Consider the following 17,171-nt stretch of genomic DNA (forward strand, 5'->3'; position numbering starts at 1 on the left):
AATATGTTCACCTGATATATAAGTCTAGTCCTTTTCTTGGTGAATGAAAGTTGAAGCTGTTAAAAAATATGTTCTTGTTAGAATGTGTGGTATTGATGTAATGATTGAAACCCTGTTTTGTTTTGTTTGTTGTTTTTTGCGGTACTCGGGCCTTTCACTGTTGTGGCCTCTCCCGTTGCGGAGCACAGGCTCCGGACGCGCAGGCTCAGCAGCCATGGCTCACGGGCCCAGCCACTCCGGCATGTGGGATCTTCCCGGACCGGGGCACGAACCCGTGTCCCCTGCATCGGCAGGCGGACTCTCAACCACTGCGCCACCAGGCAAGCCCTGAAACCCTGTTTTTGCCCTCAGGGTGTTCATCCTTGTTCTCAAATAGAAAGCTGACCTGGGAGGGGGATTCTAAATATTGACTGGATTCAAATTGTGAATAGTTTCTGCTTCATCTGTTTCAAGTATAGCAAATCATTCTAAGTTTGATTCCAAATATTTTGCATGTAACCAATGATCTCAGTCTCTTTTGAGACTAATATTATTTCCAAATGACCAACTATTCCTTCTGAGATTAGATGGCATTTTTAAGTGACATATCCCTCTGATTCTTTCTTAGAAAGAAAGCAGGCCACTTTAGATAATCCCATTACTTTCTGGTAAGGATTTTTTTATTACTGATTTTATTTATTCTCAGAAGCACCTGGAAATGATTCCTCCACCACTCCTGATCTGCTGTCTGGAATCGTGGTTCTGTGGTGAACTAGGTGGCTGGGCCAGTTATCCAGCCATCAGGATCAACTGGACTTTCAGCCTTCTCCCCCGACACAGGTCTCTGGATTCCCTGAGTTATCTCGTGTTCTCATGGCTTCCCCTCACTCTTTCTGGAGCCCTGAGAAGCAGAGTTAAGTAGTGGTTAAAAGCATGGATTCGAGTTTCAGACAGATCTCAGTTTAAATCTTGGCTCTGCTAGGTAAATATTATGTAACATTGGGAATGATACTTTCTTCATCTATAAAAGGGGCATCCTTGGGAATTTCCTGGTGGTCTATTGGTTAGGACTTAGCACTTTCACTGCCATGGGCCTAGGGTTCAATCCCTTGCCGGCGAAGTAAGATCCCGCAAGCCGCTCACTTATGCAATGGTCATGGGGGTTAAAATGAGATGATGTTTGTGAAGTACCTGAGAGTACCTGCACACGGGAGGGATGCACTAAATATCAGTTTCCTACATATCAGACCCATTCTTCTGCTTGCTTTTCCAAGTTTTAGTTCAAAACTGACCTCAGGTAGCTGTCCCGTTGGAACAAATGTAACAAGGATTCACGCATTGATATCAATAACTGCTAATACTGAGTTTCAGGGAAGTTACGCATCTTTCCTAAGATGGTAGAGTAAATGGCAAAGTCAAGGGCCAAACGCAGGGTGGTCCGCGTGCCTTTGACCACTCCACCAGACAGCCTCCCAGGAGCTGCTGCCAAACCCACACACACGAGGAGCTCCTCTCAGAGGCAGTTTGAGATAAAGAGCAGAGTGGACGGCCAACAGCCAAACATAAGCAAAAGTCCTTCATCAGAGGATTTACAGTATCCTCTCTCGACAGCAGGGAGGAAGCACAAGCATTTCTCCACACACTAGCTGATGCTGAATATTATTGGCCTTTGTTACCTTTGACTTGCTGATGAATGAAAACTATCACTTTGCTGGACATTTGTATCAATATTTCTTCTTCAGTAGTAGTTTAGATTTGATTTTGACTGATTTCTAATGTCCATTCATTCAAAGGCATTTTCTAAAGGAAATAAGAAAATAGCTTACTGATAAAAATGTTATTTAGAGGACCTAACAACAGAATTTTGATATGCTAGTATTATTATTAAAAAGTAGTGAGCAGCTGTTTTCTGACTAATAAAATCAAAATAACAGAAAATATATTTCAGATGCTGTTGCATGATATTTTGAGTAAGAAAAACAGAGATATCATAAACCCCTAGAGCCGGACAGAAGTTTCCAACAGACCTACACCATATGTTAGGTCTCTGGTCAATATTAGGTGCAGTATTTGTGTCAGTCATTTTTCTCTCTTAGGTAATTGTGTTTTCTTCAAGTTGTGCCATTTTCTTAATGCACTGCACTCTCAACATTGGGACCTGAGCATCTAGACAGAAGTAGTATCTTTTTGCAATCTGTTTTTCAACAATTAGTATTACAGAGCCTGAGGTTAGGGATGATGCCCAAGGCTTGAGACCTCATAAAAACATATGTATACGTTGTTTACACTTGCGCAAATATGTACGTATCCATACAGATCTCTTTTAGTAGAATGTTGTGTTGGGGCAAATGCACCATTAACTAAAATATTTCACATACTAAAGCACAAAGTGAATCTCAACAAGTATCAAAGAATTTTTGTACACGAGAGAGACTATCCTCTGAGTAGAATGCAGTTAAATTAGCAATAATTAATCAAAAGATATCCTCTACATACTTTTGGACTATTAAAGACCTTGTAATTCATGAGTCAATAAAAAAAATCATAATTGAAATCTTAGTTTTGAATATAGAAGAAATTCCAAATAAAATATTTGCATATTGAACCCGCCAATATGCTAGAAAAATATATCAGAACCAATTATTATTTAGCCTAAGAATGCAAAAATGAGTTACCATTAGAAATTCTATTAAAGTAAGTTAGCACATTAACAATTAATTGGGATATTACATTATAAATTAAGAGAAAAAACGATGGCCTATTAAGATAAAAATTGGGGGGAATTGTTTATGATATGGAAAAAATAAAATGAGGTCCCAAATTCACACTACGCACAAAAATAAACTCCAGATGGTTTCAGAGATTCAACTTGAAAAGTAAACTTGAAGACTTCTGAAAGAAAATCTAGTTCAATTTATTTATGACATTAGGATAAAGAAAGATTTCTTGAACACAACATTAAATGAACAAAACATAAAAGAACAGATTAATAAAATTTATTAAATTATTATTTTTAGAAAACTGATTAAATGAAAATATCCCCTATAAACAAACAAACATACACAAGTTACAAACTGGGAGAGGATATGCAACGTAATTAGCAAAAAGGAATTCATATAAAGAATGTATTGTAAAAGTCCCCCAACCCAGTTGGAAGATGGTCAATGGATTGTTGTTTAGTGACCTATAAACATGTTAAAATAGGCTCACCACGAACTAGCAATATGATAAGATTCCACACCTACCAGTTGGCAGATATTCTGGTAATACTAAGCGTTGGTGAGGAAGTGGGAAATGGGAGCTCGTATACTGCTTGTGGGAATATAAATTAGTACAATCACTTTGCAGAGCAACTTAGGAATATCCACTAAAATTGAAGAAGCACATACCTGGGAGACGAGGGTCTGTTATTTTTGTAGCAACTCTTATGGAGCGACTTGATTCTCAAAACCATGAAAAAATACAATTGAATAAAATTTTAAATATTAATTTAAAATAAAAAGAATAACAAGGAACAATGCCTGGGAATGTAGGCTGAAGCCAAACTTTAAAAGCCCCTGAATATTAAACCAAACTCTATTTGTAATTGATTCAGGTAGTAATGTTAAGTTACTGGATGGTTTGAACAATGAAGTAAAGCTATTCTTTAAGACTGTCTTGCCAATATGTGGAAAATAATTTGGAGAGGTCAGTGACCAGTAAGGAAACATTGCATTAGTCCAGGAATAGACTCTAAAAAGCTGAACTAGGGGATGGTGCTAGGAATTGAGAAGAGAAGATAATATAGATTCTAGAAATATCCCTTCTGCTGAGTCTACCTGCTGCCCTGCACTGCTGTTGGTGCTAGTACAATACCTCTGCCCCACTCAGGACACCCTCAATCTCACTTGTTCTATGGTTCCCTCAGCCCTTAGAGCCTCCAGGCCCTTTTGGACAAAGTAGCCTGTAAGATCACTGCCTAACTCACAACCTTATCCTCCTGGCCTTTCCTGAGGTCAGCCCCTAGGCCCAATGAGTATCATCTCACTCTTTTGGAAGATAACTTTACTGAATTGCCTTACATGCACACCAAAGAAGCAAACTGACTCCTCAATTTTCTCTTCATCATTGGTTTTATGAGCACCCTGTGATCTACCTTCCATAAATCAAGCACAGTCTCAATGATTAAAGCCATCACTCTGGCAAGAAAGTTAATATCCTGTGAACTAGCAAATTATTTCTATACATATGTCCCAGAGAAACGGTCACACATGTGAACACAAAGACATGTGTGAGGATGTTCATTATAGTATTGTTCTTCAGCAAAATACTGAGAACAATTTTAATGTGTCTCAAAAGAGGATAATATTCATACAATGGAATACAATAGAGCAGCTAAATAGATGAGCAAAACACTGCATTTGTAAAGAGTGATGAATCTCTAAAGCTGAGGAAAATAAAGTCCCAGTTGTGACAACAGTTTTGAAAATATAGGTAATAAAAGTATAGCAACATACAAGGGAAGGACTGACATCCACCACAGGCCAGTAGTGTCCCTGGGTACCGAGAGAAAGGAACAGTGTGGACTAGGTAGGGATTTGACTATTTTTTTTTATGTTTGATTTCTCTAAAGAATGTAAAGCCAGTATGATTACATGTTAATATTTGCTAATGGGGGATGGTAATAAAACAGGGTCCATTATATTATTTTATATACTTTTCTGAATGCTTAAAACAATTAAGGAAACAAAAAGGCAAATCATGTGCTTTAGAGTCAAACTGACCTTAGGGAGTTTTTTGTTTGTGGGTTTTCCTCCTTTTTTTCCTTCCTTTCTTTTTCTTTCTTTCTCTTTCCTTCTTCCTTTCTTTTGTTTTTATTTATTTTTTTATTTTATTTTATTTTATTGTGACAAGAACACAGCATGAGACCTACCCTCTTTTTTTTCAGTTTTTAAAGTTCTTTTTCATATTCTTTTCCATTTTGGTTTCTCACAGGATATTGAATATAGTTCCCTGTGCTATACAGTAGGACCTTGTTTTTTATCCATTCTGTATATAATACTTTGCATCTGTTAACCCCAAACTCCCAATCCATCTCTCCCCTACTCCCCTCCCCCTTGGCAACACAAGTCTGTTCGCTATGTCTGTGAGTCTGTTTCTGACTTGTAAATAAGTTCATTTGTGCCATATTTTAGATTCCACATATAGGTGATACCATATGATATTTGTCTTTCTCTTTCTGACTGACTCCACTTAGTATGATAAGCTCTAGGTCCATCCATGTTGCTGCAAACGGCATTATTTCATTCTTTTATATGGTTAAGTAGTATTCCATTGTATATATCTACCACATCTTCTTTATCCATTCATCTGTTGATAGACATTTAGGTTGTTTCCATGTCTTGGCTATTGTAAATAGTGCTGCTCTGAACATTGGGGTGCATGTGTCTTTCTGAGTTATAGTTTTGTCTGGATATATGCTCTGCTCAGGAGTGGGATTGCTGGATCATATGGCAACTCTATTTTTAGTTTTTTGAGGAACCTCCATACTGTTCTCCATAGTGGCTGCACCAATTTACATTCCCACCAACAGTGTAGGAGGGTTCCTTTTCTCCACACCCTCTCCAGCATTTATTGTTTGTGGACTTTTTAAGGATGGCCATTCTGATTGGTGTGAGGTGGTACCTCGTTGTAGTTTTGATTTGCATTTTCCCAGTAATCAGTGATGATGAGCATCTTTTCATGTGTCTATTGGCCATCTGTATGTCTTCTTTGGAGAAATGAGACCTACCCTCTTAACAATTTTTAAGGGTACAATGGTGTATTGTATGATAAGTAAAATGTTGTAGAGCAGATCTCTAGAACTTTGGTTTATCACCCCCCATTTCCCCCCCTCTGCAGCCCCTGACCACAACCATTCCATTCTAACCTCCATTCAGTTTTCCTTAGTGGCTATACCATTTTACATTCCTACCAACAGTGTACAAGGATTCCAATTTCTCCACGTCCTCACCAACACGTTTTTTTTCTTGTTTTTTGTTTTTTTGTTATTCTTTTGTTTTCTTTTTATTAATTGCAATCCCAACAGGTGTGAGGTAATATCCCATTGTGTTTTTGATTTGTATTCCCCCAATAATTAGTGACATTGAGCATCTTTACATATACCTGTTGTTCATTTGCATGTCTTCTTTGGAGAAATGTCTATTCAATTCTGCAGCCCATTTTAAAAACTGGGTTATTAGGGTTTTTTTACTTATTAAGTTATAGGATTTCCTTACATATTTTAGAAATTACCCCTTATCAGATATGTGGTTTGCAAATATTTTCTCCCATTCTGTAGGTTCCCTTTTTGTCTGTCGATTGTTTCCTTTGCGGTGCAGAAGCTTTTTAGTTTCATGTGGTCCCACATGTCTGTTTTTGCTTTGGATGCCTGTGCTTTCATGTCAAATCCATAAAAACACTGCCAAAACCAATGTCATGAAGATTTTCCTCTACATTTTCTTCTAGAAATTTTACAGGTTCAAGTCTTACATTTAAATCTTCTATCCATTCTGAGTTGATTTTTGTGTATGACATATGATAAGGGTCCAATTTCATTATTTGCATGTGGATATCAGTTTTCTCAGCATCATTTGTTGAAGAGAATATGCTTTCTCCATTGTGCATTCTTAGCACACTTGTCAAAAATCAATTGTCTGAATATGCATGGATTTATTTCTAGGCTCTTGATTCTGTTCCATTGCTCTATATGTCTGTCTTTATGTCAGTATTATCATACTCTTTTAATTACTGTAGCTTTGTAATAGACTCGAAAATTAGTAAGTGTGATGCCTCCACCTTTCTTGTTCTTTCTCATGATTGATTTGACTATTAGTATTCTTTTGTGGTTCCATATGGATTTTAGAATAGTTTTTTTCTATTTCTGTAAAACACGCATTGGGATTTTGATATGGATTGCATTACGTTTGTAGATTACTTTGAGTAGTACGACAGTTTGAAAATATTAAGTCTTCCAATCTATTAACATGGCTTTCTTTCCATTTATTTTTATCTTCTTTAATTTCTTTCAGTAATGTTTTATAGTTTCCAGTGTACAAGTCTTTCATCTCTTTAGTTAAGTTTATTCAAAAGTTTTTTTATTCTTTTTGGTGCTATTATAAATGGGATTCCTTTCCTAATTTCTTTTTCAAATAATTTCTTGTTAGTATATAGAAATGCAACTGATTTTTGCATGTTAATTTTGTATCCTAAAGCTTTATTGAATTTTTAAAATTAGTTATAACAGTTTTTCATGACGTCTTTAGGATTCTTGGTATGTAAGAGCATGTCATCCCAAGCAGGGACAGTTTTACTTCTTCCTTTCCAATTTGGATGCCTTTTATTTCTTTTTCTTGCCTAATTGCTCTGCTTAGGGCTTCCAGTACTATCTTGAATACAAGTAACAAGAGTGTGTGTCCTTGCCTTGTTCCTGGTTTTAGAGGGAAGCTTTCAGTTTTTCACCACTGAGTATGAAGTTAGCTCTGGGCGTTTCATAAATACCTTTATTTTGTTGAGTTCTTCCTTCTATTCTAGTTTTTTATCATTAAAGGGTTTAGAAGTTTGATGAATGCTTTTTCTGTGTATATTGAGATGATCATGTGACTTTTATTTTATTAATATCGTACTCATTAATTGATTTTTGTCTGCTGAATCATCCTTGCATCCCAGGGATAAATCCCACTTGGTCATGGTGTATAATTCTTTTAATGTGCTGTTGAATTCAGTTTGCTAGCATTTTCTTAAGGATTTTTGCATCTACATTCACCAAGGATATTGGTCTGTAGTAGTTTTCTCTTCTTCTGGTGCTTTTGTCTGGTTTTGGTATCACAGTAATGAGAGTTACTGTTACCTCAAGAGTTTGAAATGTCCTTTCCTCTTCAATTTTTGAGAAGAGTTAGAGAAAGCTTGGCATTAATTCTTCTTTAAATGTTTAGCAGATCTTATTTTTAAAGATAATATCTCGACTTAACAGCTACATGATTGAGAGAGTAAAAATAGCTACCTCATATCTTTTTTCATCTTTAAATGAGAAAATAGACATAAAGTTCTAACACAGAGTATGGAATATAAAGGAAGCTTAAGTAAAGGTAGTTTTTCTTTCCCTCTATCTCAGTAGGCATATAAGGAAAACTCAATAAATGCTCATAGAAGTTTTAAAACTTATCTACACACACATTGAATTTATATATTACTGTAACAACTTTTAGTAGGTATCTGGTATTGGATAGCACCTGATATAAGCTTCCAACTTTTATACAATAAACAACATAATATGTTCTTATTATATAAAATATAAATGTTTCAGACATTACATGAAATTTCTAAAAATCTTATATGTTCTGGTATAATGTTATAAGTCATAATTCTAGTTATTACTTTAAAATGTATATCTCAGAAATAACTAAATTTCCTTGTCAATTGAGTTATTATGACCTTTCATCAAATCTTTAACCATGGTCATTTTTTTTTTTTTTTTGTGGTACACGGGCCTCTCACTGTTGTGGCCTCTCCCGTTGCGGAGCACAGGCTCCGGACGCGCAGGCTCAGCGGTCATGGCTCATGGGCCCAGCCGCTCTGCGGCATGTGGGATCTTCCCAGACCGGGGCATGAACCCGTGTCCCCTGCATCGGCAGGCAGACTCTCAACCACTGCGCCACCAGGGAAGCCCTAACCATGGTCATTTTTAAGTCTTTTGTCATTTACAGACAGTTCTGGGTGTACTCTGATGCTTTTGCAAAAATGTTCCTATAAAAGGGTTTCATCTTCAAGTAATTCATGGAAAAGACTCTGACAAGTACAGGTTTCTGGTAACTGACTATACTGCTGAACTGAATGAATAAGTATTTTCAGAACTCTAGTGGAAAACTGATGAATTCATAAAAGTGCTAGCAAAAGATCAAGATAAAAAAAATTAATTACATGGGACTGAGTGAACTGATGAGGATGATTACAGTTTTTGTGATTTTCTGTTTGAATAAAAAAAAAGTGACACTTTAAAAATATTTGATTAGTGATTTGTTATGATATTTACAGAAATAAATTAAGATAAGTTTTTATTCTGTATTAGTACGTTAATATATTTTCAAAGTTAACCTTCAGACCTTAAAAATAACATATTTTGGGGAAAGTATATTATCAGAAATTGTTCAATAAATCCAAAAAACATGATTGCAAGAACGTTAATGTCTAACTTGTTACCAAAAAACTATGAAAGCTCTTTTTCTGGAAGGCTTTGATGCAAAATGATTCAGATCCTTTCCAAATATATTTTCTGGAATTATTATTCTGTCTTATTTTCTGTATTTAACCCTAGATTCTGTGAGTAGAATTCCAAAACATCTGATGGGTGTATGAAAATTTTCTATTTGATTTGCATTCTACACCGGGCACTCTATTCTTCTTCCTTTTCATTTACAAGAAGGTCACCTAAGTAACACCTAAAATAATGAAATTTAACTTTTGTTTAGACATACTGACTTCCTAAAACATCAAAACTGAGTTTCTAACCTACTTCATTTGTTAGACTGGAATTTTGCCAGTGTTATACTTTCCCTTTCAATATATTATGCATAGGTAAGAACAATGTATAACTGGAAATTGGGGAATATTTCAAATCTGTTTTCAACTGTCCAAATGTTCTGACTTTAACTTAGCAGGTTATACTTAAATATTGATCCTATCTTTAGTATTTAGGAACCACCTTAGCAACATTAATTTTATTAATGACTACTTAAAATACAGTATGATTAAATGTCTTAAACTTACAATTGCATTTACAATAGGAGAGATTTCTTTTTCTCAGTATTATTATAAGGAATTTCCTAATTTTTGTAATGTTCAGGTTGATTTTTTAAGTGCCAATACATGCAAATATTTTCATTTGGTTATTTTCACTAGTATATTTTTCTAAATACTATCCTTAAATGGGATTATTTGTTGTATAGTTCACACAAATAAAGGCATTTAAGTTAGTTCATATCAACCACATTAAGTTAGATTTGGTTCATTTGTGGTTCTATGTAGTACTATTGCTTTTCTCCCCACTTTGAAAATGAGATTCTTACAATAGAAATATTACTAAAATATAACAAAAACGAAAAGCCAGATGAAAGTTACTTTGTATGAAATTTGCCTCTTGCTGTGTAAAATTAGTGACAATAAGGTTTATGATGCTGACGATATATCAGGTAATGGCTGTGGAAATGGCTGGGTGTTTGCACAGGTAGACACGTGCACACACAGAATGAGTGTAACTTGATCTAGATGGAATTTCACTTTGAAAGAAGTAATTTACTGCATATATGATCCATTAGCTCTGATCAAGGGAAAGTATTCCAGAAGAAAATTGTAGTACCTCCTGTAAAGAATTTCTTAGATGAATGTTCTGTGCTATTTTTAACTTTGAACAGATTAGTCTTTTCTTAGGTCCTTGTCAGATAAAATAAGTCTTCATCAGACTAAAATGAAATTGCATATTTTAAAGTTTATTTGAAGATGAGCTTACTTTGGGTCAAAGATTGAAACATATTGTGTAATTTAAATGCAAATTATGTAATTGAATATGGAAAATAGTGTGTAACTATTATCAAGGGTCTCTTTCAAAATTAACTCAGCTTGTGGAGTTTGACACATTCTTTTCCATGTTGTTGGAGTGACTTCTTGAACTGGCACACTTGTCGTTAATTTGAAAGGAGATTTTAAACGGTCTCAGGGAAAGCTTTCCACCCTCCCACCGCCCATCTGTCTCCCATTCAAGTTGCCACAGCAACTGGCGTCTCCTCTTGCAGATCTTTCCCATTACTTTAGCAATGACTTAGTTCGGCAGGGTGACCTCCCGACTAGACTTCCTAGCTAGAAATTTGTGTATCCTTAGCCCTCTCTCACACACACAGCCTCCACACTCCACTGATCACAAATGCCCCTCATATTCTGTCCTTCTCCTTCTTACAGCTGTTTCCTGAACTCTCCGAGGACCACATTTCCACTTTTAGGCTGTTACAAGGCTGTTCCTAAGCTCTCTCCCTTTCATCTCCTGAGTCACTGATCACATGTCTTTTGCTTCAGACACATTAAGTTCTCACCTTTCCAGGAACATTTCTGGCCCTTTCACTACTCTGTGACTTTTTCCTCCTGGCTCTATTTTATTTTATTTTATTTGGCCACGCGGCATGACATGGGGGATCTTAGTTCCCCTACTAGGGATCAATCCCGTGCTCCCGGCAGTGGAAGCGTGGACTCTTAACCACTGGACGGCCAGGGAAGTCCCTGGCTCTAACTCTGCTTAGCTGAAAAAACAAAAAGCCAAAAAACAGAAACTACTCACCGGTCAATATTCGTCTCAAATGCCACCACCTCCTTGAAGCCTTCCCTGACTGACTCTTCTGGGCTACAACAGCATATCTTTTACAGCACATAGTATATTGTAGTACAACAGTTTTGTTGGGGTTTTTTGCGGTACGCGGGCCTCTCACTGTTGTGACCTCTCCCATTGCGGAGCACAGGCTCCGGACGCACAGGCTCAGCGGCCATGGCTCACGGGCCCAGCCGCTCCGCGGCATGTGGGATCTTCCCGGACCGGGGCACGAACCCGTGTCTCCTGCATCGGCAGGCGGACTCTCAACCACTGCGCCACCAGGGAAGCCCAACAGTTTTTTTTTTAATAAATTTATTTTATTTATTTATTTTTGGCTGCGTTGGGTCTTCGTTGCTGCGCTTCAGCTTTCTCTAGTTGCGGCGAGCAGGGGCTTCTCTTCGTTGCGGTGCGTGGGTTTCTCATTGCAGTGGCTTCTCTTGTTGCAGAGCATGGGCTCTAGGCGCGCAGGCTTCAGTAGTTGTGGCACACGGGCTTAGTTGCTCTGTGGCATGTGGGATCTTCCCGGACCAGGGCTTGAACCCGTGTCCCCTGCACTGGCAGGTGGATTCTTAACCACTGCACCACCAGGGAAGCCCTGTATAACTTATTTTTAACTACAGCCTCCCCCCCACTAAACTAAGCTTCCTGAGAGCAGGGATGACTTCTTGTCTGGGTCACTGACACAGCTGCATTTTAGATTACATGTCTGCTATAAGAAATGTATTCTGTTTTTCTTTTAGAATTAACTGCAGATATGCATTCTGAGAGCATGGAAATACCTCACAAACTACTGTGACCATCCTGTCACCAAGGTGAGGCTGCCCCCCCACAGTCCACAAATGCTCGGTCCAGCATAATTCCAAGAGACAAAAGGGCAAAGAGGCTGCCACCGCCCACACAAACAACGCTCCACTGCAATGGGACTAAAAATTGTTGGGAGGTTTATCCTGATATGTGTGCTTTTCTTCAAATAGCATTGTGTGTTGCTTACTGATTTTAAGGCCTGACTTAATCAATGCCATGACCCCAAACCGTACTTTTAGCTCCTGTAAGAATCCAGTGCTTCTGAATATTAGCTTTACTTAGTGACATCAGTTTGTTTTAACATCCCTGTCAGGGATTCTACTGTGAGAGGAGATGTAAATTAGGCTTTATATTACTTATTCCGAGTAGCTCAGGAGCAGAATTTTCATGAAATGATCTTTGAAAATTCAGAAGACCCTGTTTACCATGGTCGCATAATCCAGTTTCTCCCTCACTAGCCCATCTGATATCTTATGGGGGGAAAAAAATGAGTATTTTAGGCAGGAGACAAACTCAAGGGAAAGAAGGGGTTTGGGGTGAAAATGGGGGGCAGATGAGAACTCCAGTTTTGGTGAAATGGATGCTCACTCGGTGTACCAAGATTCTCAATCTGCCAGCTTCCTCTACTTTTCCGCTCCATTTGACTCCCGGCACCTGCAAGGTCAGCTGCTCCAAGAAGCAATTTATAAACCTGCAGTTCATATAGTGGTTGCCGTTCCAGGACTGACATGAAATTAAATCAGTCTTGAGTGCTGCAAGATACAAAAGCTACCTTCCGAGTTTACTGAGCCCTCCACGACTCCTCATAAATCTTGGAAAGGTAGCATTCCACCAGTAACTGCCCAGTTTCTCCGCTCCCAAAAGGACCTTGAAATGGAAACAACGATGTTTTCTTTGAGGCCATATTTCGTACCACAGAGAGGAAGATGTACATGGAAGCCACATTCTTATAAGTACCCTTTTCCAACTCTGAGGCAAGCACTGGGTAAGACAGTGTTAAATGAACCCTTAACTTACTACTCCACGTTCCAAATTATTGGAGCCACAAGGTATAAAGACACCCACGAAAAGCTGACTGACTGTACCACAAAGGTTCTATATTGTTTTTCAAGAGCAGAAGGTAAGATTTTAAAAATTCGATGAGCCTATAAACATGTCTTTGCTACAAATGTGTCACCTCTCAATTTCCAGGGACTCTGAAGCTTATTGCCGGCGGCTCATCCACGTGGCTGAAAAGGAGTCTGAAGCAGACGCTGTCACGTGGTCATGCTGAGTTCTACCCGAAGGTAACACACATTTCTTGAATGTTTTAAAACTTAGTCTCAAAGCATAAGTCAAATTTGCCTTAAAATTTTGTGACGCAGAGTCCATTGCAAAGTGCTTTTTAGGCATTAACACTTAACTTTTCCCAAGCCCCTCTGAACAAAGTATTATTACAATCCCCCGTGATGGTTAATTTTATGTGTCAACCAGCTTGACCGTGGTACCCGTGACACCCAGCTTTTGGCCAAACACCAGTCTAGATGCTGCTGCGAAGGTATGTTTTAGATGAGATTAACATTTATATCCAAAGACTTTGAGTAACACAGTTTACCTTCTATAATGTGAGTGAGCTCTTCTAATCAGCTGAAGGCTTTAAGAAAATACAACTGGAAATTCCCTTGAGGAAGAGGGAATTCTGCCTCCAGACTGCTTTTAGATTCAAGCTGCAGCATCAGCCCTTGCCTGGGTCTCCAGCCCCCAGGGCTGCCCTGCAGACGTCACACTCACCAGCCCCCAAACCAAATGCACCAATTCCTTAAAATAAATCTCCATATAAGTAAGTGGGTAGATATTATATGTGTATGTGTATCTATTACTTTATATGTATGTGTTTATATATGTATGTATCTATCTAGATCTACAGATATATTATATACATATATATGTATGTGTATATGTATATACAGTTTTTGTTTTTTAGGTTTTTTTTGCAGGTTAGCATTTTATTAGATAAAAATGAAAGAAGGGTGCCTACCCACTCCTTCCTCTGGCTCACAAGGGGAACTCCCCCCTCCCCAAGAGAGGGCAGGGAGTCTATAACACTGAGACAATGAGAGAGATAAGGGCAGAAAGCCCCAAGCCTCTTCCTTCTAAGTCTTGTGACAAGAAGCAACTTTCTCAGCTACAAATTCTGGGAAGGGGAACTACACCTGCCTTTGCCCCTAAGTGGGCGGCCTTCCCCTCCCCCAGCAAAAAATTGGAAGATAGGCAGTTACCCCCAACACCCAACTTGTCCAGGTAGGGGGAAGAGGAATAAACGTCAGTCTGTGGGCTTCATTTCTTAGGTGCCTTCAGTGCACAGGCATGGGGAAGGTCCTGGCAAACTGCTCCACCCATTGCCTGAGGCCAGCCGGCCAGTGGCTTGTTTCTGGGCCTTTGAGCGGGAAGGATTTGAAATCCTGGAGTTTGGCGGTCTTGCTCTTTACCTCCAAGCCGATTTGATGCCTTCATCTGTAAAGCCCACAACTTTCCGGAAGTCCTCTTCACGGAACTATCGAGAAGTCAAGGCTGGGGCACCAGCCGCAGGCCCCCAGGCACTTCGATCTCCAGGACAGGTGTTCTTGCTGGCCGTGATGGATGCGAGTTCCAACACCCGTTCAGCTCGAGCTCCATCCAGGCCCTTGGGCCGCAGGGATACCAGCACTAGGTGGTTGTCAGTGCCACCAGACACCAGCGAGTAGCCTCGCTCTAGCAGGGCATCAGCCATGGCCCAAGCGTTCTTCAGAACCTGCAGGGAGTACTCCCGGAACGGCTGCAGGCCTGCTTTAGGGCCACAGACACTGCAGCAATGGCATGGTTCTGGGGGCCCCCCTGCAGGGATGGGAACACAGCAAAGTTGATTCGGTCCTCAAACGTGGAAGGATATCCTGGCCAGTCTTGGGGTCCACAGCCCGCACCCTCTTGCGTTAGAAGAGGAGTCCTGACCTGGCCCCTCGAAGGGTCTTGTGAGTGGTAGTGGTGACAACATCCACATGCTTGAAAGGTGAGGGGATCACCTTGGCAGCCACCAGGCCACTGATGTGGGCCACGTCCGCCAGCAGGTGCGCCTTGACCTCGTCACACACCTCTCTCATGCGGGCGTAGTCGATGAGGCGAGCATAGGCACCGGTACCAGCTCTGATGAGTCAAGGTCGGAAGAGCCGAGCAGCGAGTGCCGGCTGGTCATAGTCAGTGAGGCTGGTTTGGGGATGCAGCTTATAGGACATAGACTTGAAGAAGATGGATGTAGCTGAGATCCGCTTGACATCAGACATGTAGCCATGGGTGAGATGGCCCCCATCGGGCACGGGGTCCCCCCATGATTTGGTCATGAGGCTGCAGAAGGGCTGTGTAGGCAGCCAGGTTGGCTGGGGACCCCGAGTAGGGCTGGACATTGACTCCCCACTGAGCAGGATCCAGGTCAAAGGCCTCCAAGGCCCGGCGCTGACACAGCAGCTCGATTTCATCCACTGCCTCTGCTCCTCCATAGTACCTCTTGCCAGGATAACCCTCCGAGTAATTGCTGTTCAGACAGGACCCCAGGGCCTCCGGCGCAGCTCGGCTGCAGAAGTTCTCTGGAGCAGTGAGCTTCCAGGCCGCGACACTGCCTGTCCTTCTCTCCCCGTAGCAGCTCCCGTATCTCAGGGTCACTGTCTGATAGACTCTCCTGGCCTGACCAGCCCTTGGTTGCTTCTCCAGTCTGGGTCTGGGCCGCCTCGCTGTGCTGGCACCTTATGGCCATCCTGACCAGGTGACCACATCTCTGCTGAGGCCAAGTCGCCCAGAGCAAAGAGAAGGGCAACATCAAAACCCGAGATGAAGGTCACAGGAGGTCCGGGTACCAACCCCGGCCGGGGAACACAAGGGGTTGGAAGAAGACTGGTCGGAGAGCGCATACGCGAAAAGAGCTGCCGGGCAACCGCCGAATTGGGGCGGGGTCTACGCATGAGTAAGGTGGACGCTTTACGGTCTTTCGGGGATTGTAGTTTTTTTCCCCCTCTTCTTCAGTTCCATTGCTCGTCTGTAGTCCCAGGGTCAGAAGCTTTTGCCCCCGACTCAGTTTCCCGCTGGAGCCAGTGGGCAATCCTCTGGGGAACACTGCTCTCTTCCAGTTTTACCTTGACCCAGGACTCTAGGCGAAGGAAGGCTGAAGATGAGGCATCGTTCTGTGCCTCAGCTAGTCTGTACCTCCTCCCTCGCCCCAGTCAGGGGTATATATACATGTATGTATGTATGTATATACATATATATGTATATGATATATTTGTAGATCTAGATAGAGCGAGAGAGTTGTCTGGAGAACCCTGACTCATACATCTCCATTTCGCAGGTGATGAAACAAAGCCTCAGACAGATCCAATCTTTGGCCGTAGGACACCCAGCTAGGTAGCGGTAGGGCAGCGTGTGATCTGCTCTCTCTTGCAACGCCATCCTCCCAGTCAGGCTAGAGCCTGGGCTCCTCCCAGCCTGCAGCCAACCACCACAGGAGGGGCGCGTGAGGAGCTGGTTGTGTTTAATCCTGCCAGCGCTTTATTGGAAAGCTTTTCACTGCAGCCCGCGTGAGGGAAAATGATTTGCTTGGGATGAATGTGGCCACCAGTGCGTTATTTCCCTTAATCTAAACAGAGCCTCAGACACACTCCATTGATCACGCCTTCAAGCTGAAAAGTGGCCTTAATGCTGGCCAGCAAGTAGGTTTCTCAGGCAGCCCTGTGCTGTCAACCACATTTCCTGATCCACTCTGATTAGATATATAAACAGCTTCAGTAAAACAGAGCCCGAGCTTTGCTGTTAAAAATATAAGATAAGGTTCCATAAAGATTCATCAAGAGCAGAGACGCTGTCTAAGTGAGCCTGAGCTTCTTTTTTTTCTTTTCTTTTCTTTTTTTTTTTTCCTTTGGTATCGTAAGAAGGGTTAGTGGACAAATAACCATGATTTATGATCATGTTTTAATAGTGGCTGGTGCTCTAGCTAAGGGACACCTTGGAGAGAAGA

General features: G+C 40.6%; 1 long non-coding RNA gene and 1 pseudogene across 1 annotated transcript in view; one reads left to right on the forward strand and one right to left on the reverse strand.

The window, feature by feature from the left end:
• LOC115854939 (uncharacterized) overlaps positions 1 to 13,408 on the forward strand; it is a 133,584-nt gene extending 120,176 nt beyond the window's left edge. Inside the window, exons 8-9 of the long non-coding RNA XR_004040180.2 lie at positions 12,091 to 12,162; positions 13,346 to 13,408. This is a non-coding gene — a long non-coding RNA (uncharacterized lncRNA). The remainder of the gene's footprint in view (positions 1 to 12,090; positions 12,163 to 13,345) is intronic.
• Positions 13,409 to 14,487: 1,079 nt separating this feature from the next.
• On the reverse strand, positions 14,488 to 15,980 carry LOC115854899 (serine hydroxymethyltransferase, mitochondrial pseudogene; annotated as a pseudogene).
• Positions 15,981 to 17,171: the final 1,191 nt, after the last annotated feature.

Source organism: Globicephala melas, chromosome 17 (genome assembly GCF_963455315.2).
Source record: "Globicephala melas chromosome 17, mGloMel1.2, whole genome shotgun sequence".
NCBI lineage: Eukaryota > Metazoa > Chordata > Mammalia > Artiodactyla > Delphinidae > Globicephala > Globicephala melas.